This window comes from Hylobates moloch, unplaced genomic scaffold (assembly GCF_009828535.3).
Source record: "Hylobates moloch isolate HMO894 unplaced genomic scaffold, HMol_V3 SCAFFOLD_10, whole genome shotgun sequence".
Taxonomy (NCBI): domain Eukaryota; kingdom Metazoa; phylum Chordata; class Mammalia; order Primates; family Hylobatidae; genus Hylobates; species Hylobates moloch.
This window is the reverse complement of record NW_026652285.1, coordinates 50707909-50729089: the sequence shown is the minus strand read 5'-3', so window position 1 is coordinate 50729089 and position 21181 is coordinate 50707909. Positions and strand designations below refer to the sequence as shown.

Sequence of the window (21181 nt, the reverse complement as noted above, 5' to 3'; positions counted from 1 at the left end):
TCTGTAACACGGTGTCTGCAGAATGATTTTTCCAACTCCAGCACTCTCCACATTTACCAGTTGGCACTTGACATTCTACTGCAACAGCCTTACCTTTGCCTGCCCTTCCTCCCTTCCTTCCTTCCTTCCTTCCTTCCTTCCTCCCTCCCTCCCTCCCTCCCTCCCCTCCCCTCCCCTCCTTCCCATGCAAATTCATGAATACCTAGGTTTTTTTCCCCTCAATGATTTTTACTTCATTACTGTTCTTAATCATTTTGATGCTCAAATAATACCCGACTTGTGCAATGATATCCCCTTCAAGCTGGCTCCTGTGTCACTGTGACATGCCTCTTTTTTTTTTTTGAGCATTTCATTGTTTTCTGGCATAACAACATGCCCCAGGCTCATCTTGTACCAATTCTTCCCCAGCTGGGGAAGAAAGCCGTTTCTCAGAGGGGCTCTGGTTCCTTTTAGTGGAGAACTGGATCTTTTTAAAAAAAATTTAAGACACTTGAAACAAAGATATCAAGTCCCTAATTCAGATCAATTACTAGTACAGTATCCAAGTACCTAAAGAATCAAGTTGCTAAATCATGTCATTAGAGGATGAAATTTTTGAGGCTTTAATAAGTCTTAAGCTGCGGGCAGATATAAAGTGGAAAAATCTGACAGTGGAGTTTGGCAAAAAGCAATGTAAATAAAGTCTTAATCCTCAAATGGTCTTTTTTTTTTTTTCTTTTTAAAAGATGTCTTCTAGTCTATGTCATCTTTTGCTTTCTCATTTCCCATGATACTTAAACCACAAGGGGAAAATACCACTGTAACAACTCCCATCTGTAGGGCTATATGAAGGGAGGTCATGATATTGGGAAGTCAGAGGGATTTTCAGTGAATTATTGCAGCAAAGCTACGATGATACTAACGATGGTTGAAATTCAAAGAGGAGACAATAATTTATTGGAAGGATTGTCACCAGGGCATCTCATGGAATTCAAAGAGGATTTGAATAATAAATGAGAAAGAGCAAGTGCCAGGGCAGTTGGGTTAGAGGACTCTTCTCAAGGCACAGCCATCAACAGGACTTGACCCCATCCCCTTGCAAGCTTGAGAGCCGTCTCCGCAGACCTTTATAGCCAGGTTGTGGCATCAGGGTGCTCTCCTGGATCAATCAGTTCTGGCCAGGGGATGTGTATCACGGACATGACTGTCACCTGAGCGCAGATGGCTGAGGACTGGGATCCCTGTGAGCCAGGTAGCCACAGCTACAAATACTGTTAGAGGAAGAAAATATACTAGCGGAAATCCAAGGGCTGTAAAGTTGGAAGGGACCACAAAAGCCTCTGTAAGAGCCCTCACGTTCATTATGAAGATTGGCTCTCTGCTGATGGGTAAATTAGCCATGCTGGCCAAGATTCTTGATTGTAGACCATGTAAGCAGAGTAATAATTTATTAGAGCGGAAGCAGGAAATAGAATTAATGGAAATTGGAGAGGAGGCTCAGCAAAAGGGCAGGATTTAAGGGACTCTAGACATAGCAAATGCTAGTACCAGACAAGGCTGTCAAGGACACAGTGGACTCCACCACCCTGCCAGTCGCTGCTGCCGCTGCTGCTAGACACTTATATTCACAGCAGAGCTGCAAATCACCTGTGACCATCTTCTGCACCTTGGTGTCACTTTTCAAAACCTCCATCTGTCTGATTGTGCTCAACTACCAGGTTGTTGCAGGGAGGCAGTGTGACATAGCGGTTAGCATGTTCTTTGGAGCCAGCCTTGCTGGGTTTAAAATATAGGCTTTTCCACTGATAAGCTGTGTGCATCCTGGAATGTACATTAGTTTTTTCATCTGTTAAAGGGGAATAACAACCCAATGAGGCAGATACTATAATGGGCATTAAATGAGTCGTCATTTTTAGAGCATTTAGAATAGTGCCTGGCACATAGTCAGTGCTATTTATTTTAGGTGCTTGTTAAATAAAATTCTGCCAGCCTTAGCTTTCTACCATAGGGAAAGGGGGTGGGCTGCTGCCTCCTACCTTTCTTGAAACTCTTCCCCCAGAAGATAAGTGCTCAGATACAGGGCAGCACCAAATTACAAAGATCTACAACAAAAATGTGATATTTTCCATAAAATAGCTTTTCCTAAATGGATTGGTAAAGGCAAACTGAAAAACTAAATGTAAGCTTTCAGACAATGGAATCACGAAAAGGAGGCAGATGTCTTTAAATATTAAGGTGTATTTAATATTGCTCCAGTTAATTTCTTGAATTTGTTTTTTAAAATCATGCCTTTATTCTACAGGGCTATGAAAATGTATCCTATTATCCCAGGAAACTCCCACAGCCCATCTGCCAGCATGGTCTCTGGTGTTAAACATTTGCCAAATCTCACCACTTCTTCCCCTATCCAAAGCTGCAATTCACCTGCGTTATTGCAGTGTCCTCTTGATTTCCCACCGCCCACATTTGCCCTTCTTTGGTCCATTTAAAAACTTAGATTATATTATTACTTTACTTAAATTCAGTGTCTTTTACTTACACTTGGAATAAATGCCAAATGCCTTCCTACCTCTCAGAATGTACACAGGGTCATTCTCCCACTGGTTTGCTGGGCTGAAGCCAAACTCACCTTCTTTGTGTTTTTCAAACGCAACATTTGTTACCTCTGGGTCTTTAAGCTTGCTCTTTTTTCTGCCTGGAACATTCTTTTCTGTTCCCCACAATTGTTCCACATACATGGCTGTTTCTTCCTTATCTTCATGTCTCAGCTCAAAAGTTCATCTCTTGACAAGGCCTTTCCAGATCACACTACCTGAAATCGTCCTTGCACCATTTACTCTTAGTTGCCTGGTTCTATAACTTGGCTTTATTTCTTCATAGCTGTTATCTTGCAATTGACCTGATATTCTTATTTGCTTACTTGTTGGCTCATCTGCCCCCCAATAGATTGCAAGCTCTGTGAGAGTGGGGCTATGCTGTCTTGTTCCTGTATCCTGGCACCTGAACCAGTTTTGTGCCTGGTGCAATGTTTTAATAATGACTGGATGGTACAGTGTGAGCATTGAAAGCCAGAATGATACTTGGCCAATCTGAAATGAGATAGGCTAGTTGACTATCAAATATGAAATATTCTTCCTTGAATACATGTTGATATACCCATGTTACAGACAGAACAAGCAAGTGCTCATGATTATTCAGAGAGAGTCGTTAATTCATTATAAGACTACATTTGATATTTAATATATTGATCTTCCAGTATTTTTTCGGAATATACTTTTGCATATAAAACCAGAGAGTAGCAATAAAAGCTAAAGTTTTCTAGAATATGAACACAAAAGAAAAGTATTACCTATGTGATATGCCTCCTCCTGGTACTCTCTGTATTAACAACAACAATTTTTATTTTCATGGTTTACTAAAGCCCTGGCCTCCTGGGCTCAAGCAATCCTCCCACCTCAGCCTGCCAAGTAGCTGGGACTACAGGCATGCCACCACACCCGGCTAGGTTTTAAATATTTCTTTGGAGATGGGGTCTTGCTATTGCCCAGGCTGGTTTTGAACTCCTGGCCTCAAGCGACCCTCCTACCTCAGCCTCCAGAGTCATTGGAATTACAGGCATGAGCCACTGCACCCAGCTCAACAATTTTAACAATAGATGACAAGTTAAAATATACTTTTTAATTTAAGAAAATTATGAGGTTGCTGATAGGATATAGAAATTAATTCCATATGTGATTTGAATTGTGCAAAATTTAAATTTTCTCTGAAGTTGATGGGTGAGATGAGGTCAACGTCTACTCAGTTAATGGCCACTGCAGGTTTTAAGGCCAGATCTCTGTTTTTTTCCCTTTTCAGTGTGTGCTTCTTAGGTTTAAAGAGTCCATTATAACGAGAGTCAAGGTAAAGGAGACAGTGATATTCTTGGAATTGTGGAACAAAAAAGGAAATTAATAGCAAAGAACAGTGAAAAGTGGTAAGCCTTAGGAAGTTGAAAGTTCAAGCCAGCAGAAATCAGATCAGTTCATGACCCAGTACCTCTTAATGGGAACTATTTGTTTCTTCAAGAAGTTAGTACTCCAGGAGCTGTAAACATCACCAGTAAACGTGTTTTGAGTCCACAGCTCTTCTACCACCCCTTTCCCCAGATTCGAGAAGTAGTTCCCATTGTGCTGCCAATCTGCTATCTGGGCTCAGGCCATTCACCTACCATTGTGAGGTCCTGATAGAGCTACCATGTACGTCCCAGAAGGGCATGTGCAGAGGACGGTCAACAGCATGAAGTCCCTGATGGCACTCCTTCTCAGAGTGGCAACCTGATGTGTGGCCAGAACTTGGCATCATGAGATGAGCAGTATATTTAGGCTCTGGGAACCGAGTTTCTTTTTTTGGTGACGGGAGGCTCTGAGTTATTGGGTATATGACCAGGAGCGAGACATTTCCTCTGAACCCCAGGGTCCTTACCTGTAAAATGAAAAGCTTCGACCAGATGACCTCTGAGGTCTTTCAAATTCTGTCATCAGATGTTTTCTACAGGTGGTTCTTAAAGTGTGTTCCCAGGATCTGCAGCATCGGCATCAGCACCTCCTGGGACCTTGTTAGAAATGCAAACCCTTAAGTCCCCATCTTAGCTCTCTGAAGCGCAGAACTTCTGGAGTGGAGCCAGGAATCTGCAGTTTAATAAGCTCTCCAGGTGATCCTAATACACACTCAAGTTTGAGAACCTCTGTTTTATGGTGCTGGCCTGCAGCTCAGGAGCGGCTCAGCCTCTGATTGTCACACTGGGCTTTCAGCAGACTTCCAGGATGCACCCGAGACTAATCTGTCTAGGGAATACTTTGTTGCTGGCAGGTGAAGAAATCTCTCCCTCATCAATTTGAGGAAGGGACTTTAAGGGCTGAGCTAGGTAATTTGTAGGAGTCTTTTTGCATTTGTCCTAGGGTGCCAGGCTGGTGGACAAAGAGGAAGAGCAAGCACATATGTATGTTTTACCTTGGCAAGAATCGTTTCAAAAAGTAGCAAATGTTCATGTTTGCATAGATCCATGTACTTGCATGTACTCTTCAAAAAGTTGTGCTCCTAAAAACTGCAATGATCTTATGGCTAATAACCATTAAGCAGTTATGTTTCTATTAATGGACTTACTAGTGCTGAGGAGACCATATTCTAGTAAGAGCCATCATATATCAATCTTCTCGTTGCAAATTCACTCTCCATGGAACATTGGCTTGTGCTGTGGTTTGAATGTTTGTCTCCTTCAAATCTCATGTTGAAAATTTGATCCCCAGTGTTGGAGGTGGGACCTGCTGCGAGGTGTTTAGGTCGTCGGGACAGATCCCTCAAAAACAGATTAGTGCCCTCCCTTGGGAGTGAGTTCTCACTGTATTCTTGAGAGAGCTGGTTGTTCAAAAGAGCCTGGCACTTCCCCACCTCTCTCTTGCTTCCTCTCTTACCACATTATCTCTATGCACAGCAGCTCTCCTTCACCTTCCCCCAAGAGTGGAAGCAGCCCAAGGCCCTCATCAGATGCAGATGCCTAGTTTTGAACTTTCTAGCCCTGAGATTCACGAGCCAAATAAACCTCTTTTCTTTATAAATTACCCAGCCTCAGGTATTCCTTTATAACACAGAATGGATTAAGATGGCTGATATTTCCATCCAAAGAGTGATACTACTTGTTGTCAAGTTTGCTTTTTAAAAATTGACTGACAAATTCTAATATTTTGTGCTTTTTTAATGAATGAGAGAAAAAAGTAAAATGTATTTTTTATTGTTTTGCCTGAAAGCCATCTTCTGTATTGATGATCAGTTGTCAGTTATTATTAGATGGATTATCCATGCCATTTCTCTCTTGAGTCTGCCATAAATAAGACCTTCCTTTCTGAGTAACCCATCCCAGAATATTTGTTTCTGTTGCTCAGCTACTATGTAATTGAAAAATATGTTAATTATATTACTAATAAAAATCAAATGAAGGTGATTAATCTTTTGTAGAATTATCTTCTAATCCATTTAGTGGTAAGCCATTAGTAATCTTAGTCAACACCACTCAAAATGCACCTGTGTTTGGAAACCTTTATAGCAATTTAACATTGCTGTGGCATCAAAGAGTATTTTTACGGTATTTCATAAATGTATCAGTCTTCAACTGATGGAAAATTTTAAAAATTGATTCCTTCCCACAGAGTTTGAGAAACACAAGTACAAACCTTCATCCTATGGATGGGGTGGCAAAGGTCCAGAGGAGTGAAGGGACTCAGCAGATGTCACGGGGCCAGGTGATTAGTAGCTAATTGGCAGAAGGGCCCAGAGTTAGTCTGAGTCTTCATGTTGAATTTCCTAGTTTCTAAAGCAACATTGATTATGAGATACGCCATTGATTTGAAAACAGCCTTTCAGAAAAGCAAATGCCACCATAGTAAATATACACATCAATGCAAAGGCATTACAACCTCAAAAATGTTAATTTATATGGACATAAGCCTTGGACTCAAGGATATAGGTAATTTACTTTTCTCTCTTTTTTCCTTACCAGATAGTACAAATTTAAAACAAAGCAAAACTGTTCAAATACTATGTCAAAGCTAGTTATTGACATAGTATTTGATTTTATGAAATCAATTTAAGCGCTAAAATTAGACTAGAAAAGAAACCTCTTGTGTATTGCCATCAGCCCACTGGGTTCTATTTCAAGTGGTCTTATATGCGATCTTGAAAATAGTTACTTCTTGGAATAGTGTGCTGTCATTTATACAGAAGGCTAAAAAACATAATAGTGACCATGCGCTCACTTCAGCAGCACATACACTAAAATTGGAGTGATACATAGAAGATTAGCATGGCCCCTATGCAAGGATGACATGCAAATTCATGAAGTATTCCATATTTTTTTACTTTTGGGACTCAGGGAAAGTGGTGGGAGGGGGGTGAAGGCTAGAAGACTACACATTGGGTCCAGTGTACACTGTTTGGGTGATGGGTGCACCGGAACCTCAGAAATCACCACTTCAGAACTTATCTGTGTAACTAAACACCACCTGTTCCCCAAAAAAACCTATTGAAATAAATAATAATAGTGACCAAATGTGTGGGAACTCCAATGTATGATATTATATGCTCCAATGTCTGAATAACTGTGGATGGACTACATCCTGGCAATTTGATGAGTGTGTTGAAGAGTTTCACGTGAGACCTTGAACTCCATGAGATCTCTGCTCACTGTTGAACCCACAATGCTAAGTGCAGAACTTAGCTCAAATACTGGTTGAATGAAATTATGTCTCTCTCTTTATAGTGGTTTACATGAAATACCAGCTGAGTAGTACAAAGAATTCCTTACAGTAGCTGAAAGTCTTTTTTGTTTGTGATTGTCTAAGAAGGTTCATAAAAGGAACACAGGCCTGGGCTGGGCCTTGAAGAAAGGAAAATTGGAGAATTCCAGAATTGATTTTTTTTTGATAAGCAGTATAAGGATATGAAAATTGAGCCTGGATTCCAGGAATAAAATGAGATTTGGAAAATAATACTTATCGTATTCTGCCTGCCTGCCTTCTTGCCTCCTTCCCTCCCTCCCGCCGTCCCTCCCTCCTTCCCTCGCTCCTTCCCTCTGTCCCTCCCTCCCTCCCTTCCTTCTTCCCTCCTTCCCTTCTTTTCTTTTCCTTTCCTTTCCCTTCCTTCCTTTTTTTTTTTTGAGACAGGGTCTCACTCTGTTGCCTAGGCTGGAGTGCAGTGGTGTGATCAACTTCTGTCTCAAACTTCTGGGTTCAAGGGATCCTCTCACTTCAGCCTCCTGAGTAGCTGGGAATACAGGTGCATCAGTATACCCAGCTTATTTATTTATTTATTATAGAGACAAGGTCTCCCCGTGTTGCCCAGGCTGGTCTTGAACTCCTGGTCTCAAGCAGTCCTCCTGCCTCAGCCACCCATAGCACAGAAGATTATACGCATGAACCAGCCCATTTTCTTGTATTTTCATAAAGACCTTTCCTAGTAACTATACATGGTAAGATTTTGATATGTAACCAAAACTACAGTTAAGAAATTTGTAAATTGTTTTTTCTGTTGCTTTACTCTGAAACACTTCGTTCACGAGAATCCAGAGTCTTTTTTTATTCTTTTTGTTATACCTAATGCTAATAATGGAAAAGGCAATATTAAAGCAGTGACATTTATACATTCAGTCATTATTCTGGGTACTTTAATGAGTGATTTTGTTTATTCTTCACCATGTTTGAGGTAGAGGTAGGAGTATCCTCTCCATTCTATAGATGAGAAAATTGAGGCTTATCCTATGGCAAGATTCACTGGCCAGAGTGGGACCAGGGTTTGAATCCAGGTGGTCTGACGCCAGAGCCTTGGTTCTTAATCACAGTTCTGCTTTTGTCTCCTAGAGCTAGACAGCTCACCAAAATCTACCCAATGGGGGCAAATCTCTGCTGTGCCCACTTCTTGCCATCCTCTCTGCCACCCCCATCTCTATCTGAATTGCTAAATTTATCTGCCGTTCCCTAGCCCCAAATTCACTCTTCACTCTGCCAGCCAGAGTGACCTTTGAAAAATGTAAATTGGATTGTTGTTTTTCTGCTCAGAACCTTTCTATGTCTTCGGTGCAAATTTCAATCTGTGCATGGCCTGTGAGACCCTCTATCTGTCCCCTAATGACCCTCTGCCATTATTCCCCATGATTACTTAGTTCTGGCCACAGGACCATATTTTAGAATCTTCAATGGGCCAGACTCATCCTTCTTAGGCCTCTGCACATGCCAATCTGTCTGCCTACAACACTCTTTTCTACTGGTCTTCTAGCGAACTGATACTCATTTTGAGAATGCATCTTAAATATCTCTTCCTCCTGGAAGGCTTTGCTGACACCCCAGTCCAAATTAAGTTCCTCAGAATATTTCTCCCATAGCACCTTCTACATTTCTTTTAAAAAATAATGCTTTTCCTAGTTTGAAATTGTACTTACCATCCTCCTTCTCTGCTAGCCTCTAAATTTTATAAGTGTAGAGACTATTGTAACATGAGAATCCTCAGCATCTTGTATAGTGCCTGGGTGTTTCATAACATTTGCTAAGTGGAGAAATACATTACTTTTACAGGATCTTTGGGGTGTTGTTTTTCTGTCTGGAAACCTCTGTGGCTGGTGGCGCCTTTGCCTGAGTTTTGCTAAGGCCCGTTGAGCTTGTTTTGCTCACTTGGCCTGGCAAGCTGTGCTTGGCTCAGGTTACCAGCCCGGGTCCCACACCTGCCAAGGGAGAGTCAGGCATGAAATGGTGAGGGGTGTGTGAGCGAGTGTGGGGTCCGGCCACTGCGCAGAGTAAGACATGCCCTTTTGCTGCAGCAGGGTGGGCAGCTCCAGGTGCCAGCAAAGGCACTGGCTCTCTGTGAGGCTGCGGCCAGACCGGGCACGCCACAAGCAGCTTCCACTGCTGGCACTGGGGAACATGGTGGCATCCAGAAGCTTGGAGATTTCAGGAAACTTAGGGCCCCAAAGGGAGTCACAGCCCTGGCTTAGGGGGCTCCTAGGTCTGGGGTCCTCAAAGGGCCACAGCTCTTCTCTCCTCTTTGTCCACAATGTGGCAAACAAGGGGCGTATTTCAGCCCTGTTTGTGTTACAGCTCTTTTAGCCCCTACAGGGCCACAGAGGGGAGGAAGTGGTGAACCGATTGGTCCATGGGTGGCCATGGGTAGGCCTGGAAAAGGCACCACAAGTTCCCACTCTGGTCCATGGGACTGGCAGCCCAGCCAACAGCCTTCAGGCCCTCACTAGGGATCCACCTCCTGTCCAGGAGCCTGTCTGCCTCCAGCTGCTGTTCATGGCACCCATGACACCAGGATGCTCATGTGCCAAGGGGTGTCTGTGGCCCAGCACCAAGCTTCCCTCAGTGCCCCCCTCGGCTTCCCATGGCCCCAACTTTGCTCTGAGATTGGAGCGGGTGCCATCAGCATGGAGAAGCCAGGCAGCAGAAGCAGGCACTTCCAAGCCTGCAAGGGCGGGGGGGGGGCCTTCCTGGGCCCCCAAGGGTATAGGGGTGCCTGGGTCTGCAGCTGTGGTTTTGGCAGCTGCAGCGGTGGCCAGCAGGGTAGGGCTCCTGCCTGCTCCTGAGCCCTGAGAGCACAGGGATGCCTGGGTCTGCAGCTGCAGTTTGGGCGGCTGCTGAGCACCCAAGCAGCTTCCACCCCAACTCAGAAGGGGCGAGGATCCTGCTTGTGCCTGCCTCTTACCAGCTCCATGGAACATGCAGCCCCAGCCACGCTTCCCTGCTGCAGCCGGCACGATGGCAGTGGCTGCTCCAGATGGCCCACCACTGCCATCATTACCATTTAGTATCAACATTATTGCATAAAGAAAGAATACTTGAACTTCAAATAGTAGACAGGCTTAATGGAAGATAACATTTTAAATCGAATAAACTTAAATGTATGATGAACTCATGCTCATTATCTTTTTTTTATTTTACTTTTTGCTAATGAAAACTTCACTAGATACTGACATTGTACTGTGGGCCAATGTTCTAGAGCCACTGATTTATTGTATGCATCTTATGTGCTTCCTAAACTTTCAGATTTTCTTTATGCACAAATGTGAATAGATACTCTTGATGGTTTTTTACCTTTTTTTTTTTTTTTTTTTTTTTTTTTTACATAAAAAGTGGCATATTAGTGGCAGAGACTGCTAGCAGTCTCCTGAATACAGATTCTCTGTAATACAAGATGTTTTATCTGGGCACATGGATACCCAGCTAAATACTATACTTCTTAGCTTCGCTGCTGCTAATTGTGGCCATGTGATGATGAGATGTAAACTGTAGTGATGCAGCAATTTCTGAGTGATGACCTGAAAAGGAAAGGAGGCTTTCTTCCCTTCTGGAGGAAGATGTAACCTGATGGTAGGAGCTGCAGCAGCCATATTTTACCATGAGATGGAAGTAAGGTGTTAAGGGTGAAAAAGCAACATGATAGGAAGGGTTTATGTCTCTGAGACCATGAAGGGGTCATATTAGCCTTGGACTATAAATGATTAGACCCTTTTTAAATGGCAGCTAACCTGATATCTTAACTAATAATATACACTGTTTTGCTCTTAGCCTCTTGATACTCAACAATATATCTGGGAATTCTTTCCAAATTCTTTGCAATCCTAAGGCAGAAAAAATTAGACTTTAATGTTGAGGGAAGGGTATAGGATGATGCTGTGGGCCAGCTGGTGAGCAATGCTCTGTTGATGTCTCTCATCCTCCCATCTTCATCAGTACCGTAATGGGATACAACTGTTTTCTCTGCAGCCAAGTTTTCAAATATTTGATAGGGTCTTTCTGTGTGCAGAGACATTTGTAGCTGCATGTTTTAGTTGATACTGACTTTATTAGGGTGGAATATAAACTGTAAAACTAGTTTTTCTAAGGGTTTAATGCTCATTTTAATTTTTATATCTCGTTTTTTGCCTATAAAAATTAAAGGGATGTTTCTTAATCCTTTGATTAGTTTTCAATTTACTGTTCGCTTCACTTATTCAGTTAATTAAATTATTACATTTTCTTTAAATATTTTTAAATCCTATTTACACATTTTAAATACTCAAGTATCCTCAAATATTTCAAAACTCTGAAAAAGCTGGCAAGCAAAATCTAAGCAGTTAAGTGATTCTGGTAGATTGATTAAATAAATCTTACTCTCTTGGCCAGGCATGGGGGCTCATGTCTATAGTCCTAGCACTTTAGGAGGCCAGGGTGGGAGGATTGCTGGAGACCAGCAGTTTGAGACCAGTTTGGGAAGCATGGAGAAACCCCATCTCTACAAAAAGTACAAAAATTAGCTGGGCATAGTGGCACACATTTGTAGTCCCAGCTACTTGGGAGGCTGAGGTGGGAGGATATCTTGAGCCCAGGAAGTTGAAGCTGCAATGAGCCTCAACATTTTGCTAATCAAGCCACTGTACTCCAACTCGGGTGACAGAGTTTCACTCTGTCAAAAAAAAAAAAACAAAAAACCACAACCATATTCTCTTAATTCTAAACATTCTAATATTGTTTCTAAATGTAATCAAATCAAATAATCACATTTATACTGTTAAATCATAAACCAATCACAACTCTGATAGATTATTTAATATCAGATTTAAATACCATAAAGACAAGATTTTAAAAATTCAGTGCTGACTCATCTTTACTATACTTACATTAAAGTTCAACTTGAGAGTATTTTTTAATACTTTAAGTTCTGGGATACATGTGCAGAACGTGCAGCTTTGTTACATAGGTATACACGTGCCATGGTGGTTTGCTGCACCCATCAACCTGTCATCTACATTAGGTATTTCTTCTAATGCTATCCCTTCCCTAGCCCCCTACCCCTGACAGACCCCGGTATGTGATGTTCCCCTCACTGTGTCCATGTGTTCTCATTATTCAGTTCCCACTTATGAGTGAGAACATGTGATGTTTGGTTTTCTGTTCTTGTGTTAGTTTGCTGAGAATGATGGTTTCCAGCTTCATCCATGTCCCTGCAAAGGACATGAACTCATCCTTTTTATGGCTACATAGTATTCCATGGTGTGTGTGTGCCACATTTTCTTTATCCAGTCTATCATTGATGGGCATTTGGGTTGGTTCCAAGTCTTTGCTATTGTGAATAGTTGCTGCAGTAAACATACGTGTGCATGTGTCTTTAAGTAGAATGATTTCTAATCCTTTGGGTATATACCCAGTAATGGGATTGCTGGGTCAAATGGTATTTCTGGTTCTAGACCCATGAGGAATCGCCACACTGTCTTCCACAATGGTTGCACTAATTTACACTCCCACCAACAGTGTAAAAGCGTTCCTATTTCTTCATATCCTCTCCAGCATCTGTTGTTTCCTGACTTTTTAATGATCGCCATTCTAACTGGTGTGAGATGGTATCTCATTGTGGTTTTGATTTGCATTTCTCTAATGACCAGTGGTGATGAGCTTTTTTTCACGTTTGTTGGCCACATAAATATCTTGAGAAGTGTCTGTTCATTTCCTGTGGCCACTTTTTGATGGAGTTGTTTTTTTCTTGTAAATTTGTTTAAATTCGTTATAGATTCTGGATATGAATCCTTTGTCAGATGGATAGATTGCAAAAATTTTCTCCCTTTCTGTAGGTTGCCTGTTCACTCTAATGATAGTTTCTTTTGCTGTGCAGAAGCTCTTTAATTTGATCCCATTTGTCAATTTTGGCTTTTTTTGCCATTGCTTTTGGTGCTTTAGTCATGAAGTCTTTGCCTATGTCTGTGTCTTACATGGTATCGCCTAGATTTTCTTCTAGGGTTTTTATGGTTTTAGGTCTTATGTTTAAATCTTTAATCCATCTTGAGTTAATTTTTGTATAAGGTGTAAGGAAGGGGTCCAGTTTCAGTTTTCTGCATATGGCTAGCCAGTTTCCCCAACATTATTTATTAAATAGGGAATTCTTTCCCCGTTTCTTGTTTTTGTCAAGTTTGTCAAAGATCAGATGGTTCTAGATTTGTAGTGTTATTCCTGAGGCCTCTGTTCTGTTCCATTGATCTATGTATCTGTTTTGGTACCAGTACCATGCTGTTTTGGTTACTGTAGCCTTGTAGTATAGTTTGAAGTCAGGTAGTGTGATGCCTCCAGCTTTGTTCTTTTTGCTTTGGATTGTATTGGCTATACGGGCTCTTTTTTGCTTCCATATGAAATTTAAAGTAGTTTTTTCTAATTCTATGAAGAAAGTCAATGGTAGCTTGATGGGGATAGCATTGAATCTATAAATTACTTTGAGCAGTATGGCCATTTTCACATTATTGGTTCTTCTATCCATGAGCATGGAATGTCTTTCCATTTGTTTGTGTCCTCTCTTATTTCCTTGAGCAGTGGTTGGTAGTTCTCCTTGAAGAGGTCCTTCACATCCCTTGTAAGTTGTATTCCTAGGTATTTTATTCTCTTTGTAGCAATTGTGAATGGGAGTTCACTCATGATTTGGTTTTCTGTTTGTCTATTATTGGTATATAGAAATGCTTGTAATTTTTGCACATTGACTTTGTATCTTGAGGCTTTGCTGAAGTTGCTTATCAGCTTAAGGAGATTTTGGGCTGAGGCAATGGGGTTTTCTAAATTTACAATCATGTCATCTGCAAACAGGGACAATTTGACTTCGTGTTTTCCTATTTGAATACCCTTTTTTCCTTTCTCTTGCCTGATTGCCCTGGCCAGAACTTCCAATATTATGTTGAATAGGAGTGGTGAGAGAGGGCATACTTGTCATGTGCCGGTTTTCAAAAGGAATGCTTCCAGGTTTTGCCCATTCAGTATGATATTGGCTGTTGGTTTGTCATAAATAGCTCTTATTATTTTGAGATAAGTTCCATCAATACCTAGTTTATTGAGAGTTTTTAGAATGAGTGGGTGTTGAGTTTTATTGAAGGCCTTTTCTGCATCTATTGAGATAATCATGTGTTTTTTGGTCATTGGTTCTGTTTATGTGATGGATTACATTTATTAATTTGCATATGTTGAACCAGCCTGGCATCCCAGTGATGAAGCTGACTTGATTGTGGTGGATAAGCTTTTTGATGTGCTGCTGGATTCAGTTTGCCAGTATTTTATTGAGGATTTTTGCATTGATGTTCATCAGGGATATTGGCCTGAAATTTTCTTTTTTTGTTGTGTCTCTGCCAGGTTTTGGTATCAGGATAATGCTGGCCTCATAAAATGAGTTCGGGAGGATTCCCTCTTTTTCTGTTGTTTGGAATAGTTTCAGAAGGAATGGTACCAGCTCCTTTTTGTACCTCTGGTAGAATTTGGCTGTGAATCCATCTGGTCCTGGCCTTTTTTTGGTTGGTAGGCTATTAATTACTGCCTTAATTTCAGAACCTGTTATTAGTCTATTCAGGGATTCGACTTCTTCCTGGTTTAGTCTTGGGAGGGTGTATGTGTCCAGGAATTTATGAATTTCTTCTAGATTTTCTAGTTTATTTGCATAAAGGTGTTTATAGTATTTTCTGATGGTAGTTTGTATTTCTGTGGGATCAGTAGTGATACACTCTTTATCGTTTTTTTGTGTCTATTTGATTCTTCTCTCTTCTTTATTTGTCTTGTTAGCGGTCTATTTTGTTAATCTTTTCAAAAAATCACCTCCTGGGTTCATTGATTTTTTGAAGTGTTGTTCATGTCTCTCTATCTTCTTCAGTTCTGCTCTGATCTTAGTTGTTTCTTGTCTTCTGCTAGCTTTTGAGTTTGTTTGCTGTTGCTTCTCTAGTTCTTTTCATTGTGATGTTAGGGTGTTGATTTTAGATCTTTCCCGCTTTCTCCTGTGGGCATTTAGTGCTATAAATTTACTTCTAAACACTGCTTTAGCTGTATCCCAGAGATTCTAGTACATTGTGTGTTTGTTCTCATTGCTTTCAAATAACTTATTTATTTCTGCTTTAATTTCATTATTTACATAGTAGTCATTCAGGAGCAGGTTGTTCAGTTTCATGTAGTTGTGTGATTTTGAGTGAGTTTCTTAATCCTGAATTCTAATTTGATTGCACTGTGGTCTGAGAGAGTGTTTGTTATTATTTCAGTTCTTTTGCATTTGCTGAAGAGTGTTTTATGTGGTCAATTTTAAACTAAGTGCAATGTGGTGTCGAGAAGAATGTATACTCTGTTGATTTGGGGTGGAGAGTTCTGTAGATGTCTGTTAGGTCCGCTTTGTCCAGAGCTGAGTTCAAGTCCTGAATATTCTTGTTAATTTTCTGTCTTGTTCATCTAATATTGACAGTGGGGTGTTAAAGTCTCCCACTATTATTGTGTGGGAGTCTAAGTCTCTTTGTAGGTCTCTAAGAACTTGCTTTATGAATCTGGGTGCTCCTATATTGGGTGCATATATATTTAGGATAGTTAGCTCTTCTTTTTGCATTGATCCCTTTACCATTATGTAATGCCCTTATTTGTCTCTTTTGATCTTTGTTGGTTTAAAGTCTGTTTTATCAGAGACTAGGATTGCAGCCCCTGCTTTTTTTTTTTTCTTTTTTTGCTTTCCATTTGCTTGGTAAATATTCCTCCATCCCTTTATTTTGAGCCTATGTGTGTCTTTGCACGTAAGATGGGTCTTCTGAATACAGCACACCAATGGGTCTTGACTCTTTATCCAATTGGTCAGTCTGTGTCTTTTAATTCGGGCATTTAGCCTGTTTACATTTAAGGTTAATATTGTTGTGTGAATTTTATCCTGTCATTATGATGCTAGCTGGTTATTTTGCACATTAGTTGATTCAGTTTCTTCATAGTGTTGATGGTCTTTACAATTTGGTATGTTTTTTGCGGTGGTTGGTACTGGTTTTTCCTTTCCATATTTAGTGCTTCCTTAAGGAGCTCATCTAAGGCAGGCCTGGTGGTGACAAAATCTCTCAGCATTTGCTTGTCTGTAAAGGATTTTATTTCTCCTTCGTTTATGAAGCTTAGTTTGGCTGGATATGAAATTCTGGATTGAAAATTCCTTTCTTTAAAAACGTTGAATATTGGTCCCCACACTCTTCCGGCTTGTAGTCTTTCTGCAGAGAGATCCACTGTTAGTCTGATGGGCTTCTCTTTGTGGGTAACCCGACCTTTCTCTCTGGCTGCCCTTAACATTTTTTTCTTCATTTCAACCTGACAATTATGTGTCTTGGGGTTGATCTTCTAGAGGAGTATCTTTGTGGTGTTCTCTGTATTTTCTGAATTTGAATGTTGGCCTGTCTTGCTAGGTGGGGGAAGCTCTCCTGGATAATATCCCGAAGAGTGTTTTCCAATTTGGTTCCATTCTCCCCGTCACTTTTAGGTACGCCAATCAAATGTAGGTTTGGTCTTTTCACATAGTCTCATATTTCTTGGAGGCTTTGTTCATTCCTTTTCATTCTTTTTTCTCTAATCTTGTCTTCATGCTTTATTTCATTAAGTTGATCTTCAATCTCTGATCTTTTCTTCTGCTTGATCGATTCCCCTATTGATAGATGTGTATGCTTCACGAAGTTCTTGTGCTGTGTTTTTCAGCTCCATCAGGTCATTTATGTTCTTCCCTAAACTGTTTATTCTAGTTAGCAATTCGTCTAACCTTTTTTTCAAGGTTCTTAGGTTCCTTGCATTGGGTTAGAACATGCTCTTTTAGCTTGGAGGAGTTTGTTATTACCCACCTTCTGAAGCCTACTTCCGTCAATTTGTCAAATTCATTCTCCATCTAATTTTTTTTCCCTTGCTGGCGAGGAGTTGTGATTCTTAGGAGGAGAAGAGTCATTCTGGTTTTTGGAATTTTCAGCCTTTTCGTGCTGGTTTTTCCTCATCTTCATGAATTTATCTACCTTTGGTCTTTGATGTTGGTGACCTTTGGATGGGGTCTCTGAGTGGACATGCTATTCCTTTCTGTTTGTTAGTTTTCTAACAGTCAGGCCCCTCTGCTGTAGGTCTGCTGGAGTTTGCTGGAGGTCCACTACAGACCCTGTTTGCCTGGGTATCACCAGCGGAGGCTGCAGAACATCAAAGATTGCAGCTTGTTCCTTCCTCTGGAAGCTTATTCTCAGAGGGGCACCTGCTAGATGCCAGCTGGAACTCTCCTGTATGAGGGGTCTGTCAACCCCTGCTGGGAGGTATCTCCCAGTCAAGAGGCATGGGGGTCAGGGACGCACTTGAGGAGGCAGTCTGTCCCTTAGCAGAGCTTTGAGCATTGTGCTGGGAGATCCGCTGCCCTCTTCAGAGCTGGCAGGCAGGAACATTTAAGTTTGCTGAAGCTGCACCCACAGCTGTCCCATCCGCCAGGTGCTCTGTCCCAGGGAGATGGGAGTTTTACCTATAAGCCCCTGACTGGGGCTGCTACCTTTCTTTCAGAGATGCCCTGTCCAGAGAGGAGGAATCTAGAGAGGCAGTATGGGCCACAGCTGCTTTGCAGTGCTGTGGGGGGATCTGCCCAGTTCGAACTTGCCTGCTGCTTCGTTTACACTGTGAGGGGGAAACCGTCTACTCAAACCTCAGTAATGGTGGACGCCCCTCTCTCCCACCAGGCTTGAGTGTCCCAGGTCAACCTCAGACTGCTGTGCTGGTGGCGAGAGTTTCAAGCCAGTGGATTGTAGCCTGCTGGGCCTGTGGGGGTGGGATCCTCTGAGTTAGACCACTTGGCTCCCTGGATTCAGCCCCTTTTCCAGGGGAGTGAATGGTTCTGTCTCGCTGGTGTTCCAGGCACCACTGGGGTATGGAAAAAAAAAAAACTCGTGCATTTAGCTCAGTGTCTGCCCAAACAGCTGCCCAGTTTTGTGCTTCAAACCTGTGGCCCTGGTGGTGTAGGCACCCGAGGGAATCTCCTGGTCTGCGGGTTCCGAAGACTGTGGGAAAAGTGTAGTATTGGGGCCGGAATGCACCGTTCCTCATGGCACAGTCCCTCACGGCTTCCCTTGGCTAGGGGAGGGAGTTCCCCAACTCCTTGCGCCTCCCGGGTGAGGCAGCACCCCACCCTGCTCTGGCTTACCCTCCGTGGGCTGCACCCACGCTAACCAATCCCAGTGAGATGAGCCAGGTCCCTCAGTTTGAAATGCAGAAATCACCTGCCTTCTGCATTGATCTCACTGGGAGCTGCAGACTGGAGATGTTCCTATTCGGCCATCTTGCCAGCCACCGCGAGAGTATTATTAATATGTGTTTGATTTACTTATTCGTATTCCTTCTCCTTTATGGGGCTTGCAAAATTCAGCCCAATTAGGAAGAGATTTACAATCTCAGCCTAAGAGTTAGGGATGATTCTTCCAGTTCACACATTTTCTTATAGCCCAAAGCGTAACTTATTTTTTTATTCCAGTTTTTACCATTTCAAATTTTTTTTCTTTTTTTTTTTTGAGACAGCGTCTCACTCTTTTCCCATGCTGGAGTGCAGTGGTGCCATCTTGGTTCACTGCAACCTCTGCCTCCCCGGTTCAAGCGATTCTTCTGCGCTCAGCCTCCTGAGTAGCTGGAACTACAGGCATGCCACCACCACACCTGGCTAATTTTTCTATTTTTAGTAGAGTCAGGGTTTCACCATGTTGGCCAGGCTGGTCTTAAACTGAGCTGGTCATCCGCTCATCTTGGCCTCCCAAAGTGCTGAGATTACAGTCATGAGCCACCTGTGCCCCACCTGAAACTGAAAAAAAAAAAAAAAAAAAAAATTTTTTTTTTTTTTTTTTGAGACAGAGTCTCACTCTGTCACCCAGGATGGAGTGCAGTGGCGCTATCTCGGCTCACTACAAGCTTCTGCCTCCTGGGTTCATGCCATTCTCCTTCCTCAGCCTCCCAAGTAGTTGGGACTACAGGCCCCTGCCACCACACCACGCCTGGCTAATTTAATTTTTTTTTTTTTTTTGTACTTTTAGTAGAGACGTGGTTTCACCATGTTAAGTCTCAATCTCCCGACCTTGTGATCCGCCTGCCTCGGCCTCCCAAAGTGCTGGGATTACAGGCGTGAGTGTTTTTGTATTTTTAGTAGAGATGAGGTTTCACGGTTTTAGCCAGGATGATCTCGATCTCCTGACTCCGTGATCCGCCTGCCTCAGCCTCCCAAAGTGCTGGGATTACAGGTGTGAGCCACCCCGTCCAGCCGAAAAAAATTTTTTTAATCATCTAATTTAGTGATTCAATTCTGAACCCACACTCATCTACAAAAGCAACTAGTTTCTTCATTGTCTAAGTTGTGTTGAAGGGGTTCTATACTTTCTGGGTTCTTTTAGCTGCCTCATGACCAATATTTCTTGTTCTTTTGCTGTCCCTTAAATTTGAAGAAGAAAATTAGATCTCAGTTTGAAGAGGTAAGAGATATGAGGTCATTTCTTTTTGTTGTTAATTTCAAAGACTGTGTGCACATGAGGTCATTTCTTAACGCTTGTCCATATTCTGATTTGCATATCTGTATTCAAACTCATCAGTCTAATATTGTTTACACATGTTTCTTCTCTTTCATTTAAACATTTAAGCTATTTACGAATGAATTAGGCCTGGCACAGTGGCTCATGCCTGTAATCCCAGAACGTTGGGATGCTGAGGTGGGAGAATTGCTTGAGGCAAGGGATTCAAGGTTGCAGTGAGCTATGATCATGCCATTGTACTCCAGCCTGGGCGACAGAGTGAGACCCTGTCTTAATAAAAATAAAATGAATTAACGAACAATATGAAATAGAGCAAATGAAATATAAAGCACTAGTCATAAACAATAGCCTATCAAAAACTCCACCAGCTGGCAGCCTTCAAAGCAAGTATTTGTGTTTAAATGCTGCTACTTTGTTCTAAAATGCCTAAAAGTTGACGAAATCATCCCTTTTAATAGCGCTCTGCTTTCTATTTGTTGATATGGAATGGTAGATGGTCTACAGGTAGCTCATGTGTCAGAAAACTTGAGCTTCCCCTAACCATCTTCAAATTGCCATTCGTTTAGGGTAATGATGAAGTCTCTCTCCTGCCTAATAATTTAATTTGTGTCTATATTAGCGGGTGGGGCAGGTGGAGGAAATAAGAAAGAGGTTTTAGTTTGTTTTACGTAAGCCAACCAGGATAAGATTGGACACTAAACGTAGTGTCTATCAATTAGGCATGGTCTGGTGAAGCCAATTTATTCAGTGTGTGTGTGTGTGTGTGCGCACTTGCATGCACACTTATCCATACACACCACCAGGTAATTTGAAATTAGCACTTAAACCGCAATTTGAATTTGCCATTAGGCTAATCAGACCAATTCTGTCTACGATGTAATTATATCTTGGTGCAAACCAGAAAATGACTAAAAATTTATTATCGAAAAAATTATCTTCATTTGTTTAAAGTGTCCATTTTGAGCATCTGAAATTTCTGTTTAAAGTCATCTTTGCTGGGTGCAGTGACTCACACCTGTAATCACAGCATGTTGGGAGGTTGAGGCAGGCAGATTGCTTGAATCCAGGAGTTTGAGAACAGCCTGGTCAACGTGGCAAAACTCCATCTCTACAAAAAGTGTAAAAATTGGCTGAACATGGTGGCGTGCTCCCATGGTCCCAGCTACATGGGAAGCTGAGGTGGGAGGGTCACTTGAGCCCGGGAGGTGGAGATCGCAGTGAGCTGAGATCATGCCACTGCACTCCAGCCTGGGTGATGGGAGTCGGACCCTGTCTCAAAATAAAGAAATAAATAATAAAGTCATTTTTAAAAATTTTATTTAAGGAGAATCATGTTGGCCAAACAAAAAGGGATTTTTTTTTTTTTTTTTTTTTTTT

The 21181-nt window shown here is 41.8% G+C and overlaps 1 protein-coding gene and 1 non-coding gene across 2 annotated transcripts in view; both read left to right on the top strand.

Moving 5' to 3' along the window:
- GNA14 (G protein subunit alpha 14) overlaps positions 1-21181 on the top strand; it is a 227156-nt gene that overhangs the window by 7024 nt on the left and 198951 nt on the right. The gene's annotated exons all lie outside the window — the stretch shown is intronic.
- On the top strand, positions 6760-6866 carry LOC116475958 (U6 spliceosomal RNA). The gene has a single exon (XR_004250050.1). It is a non-coding gene; the product is annotated as a U6 spliceosomal RNA (small nuclear RNA).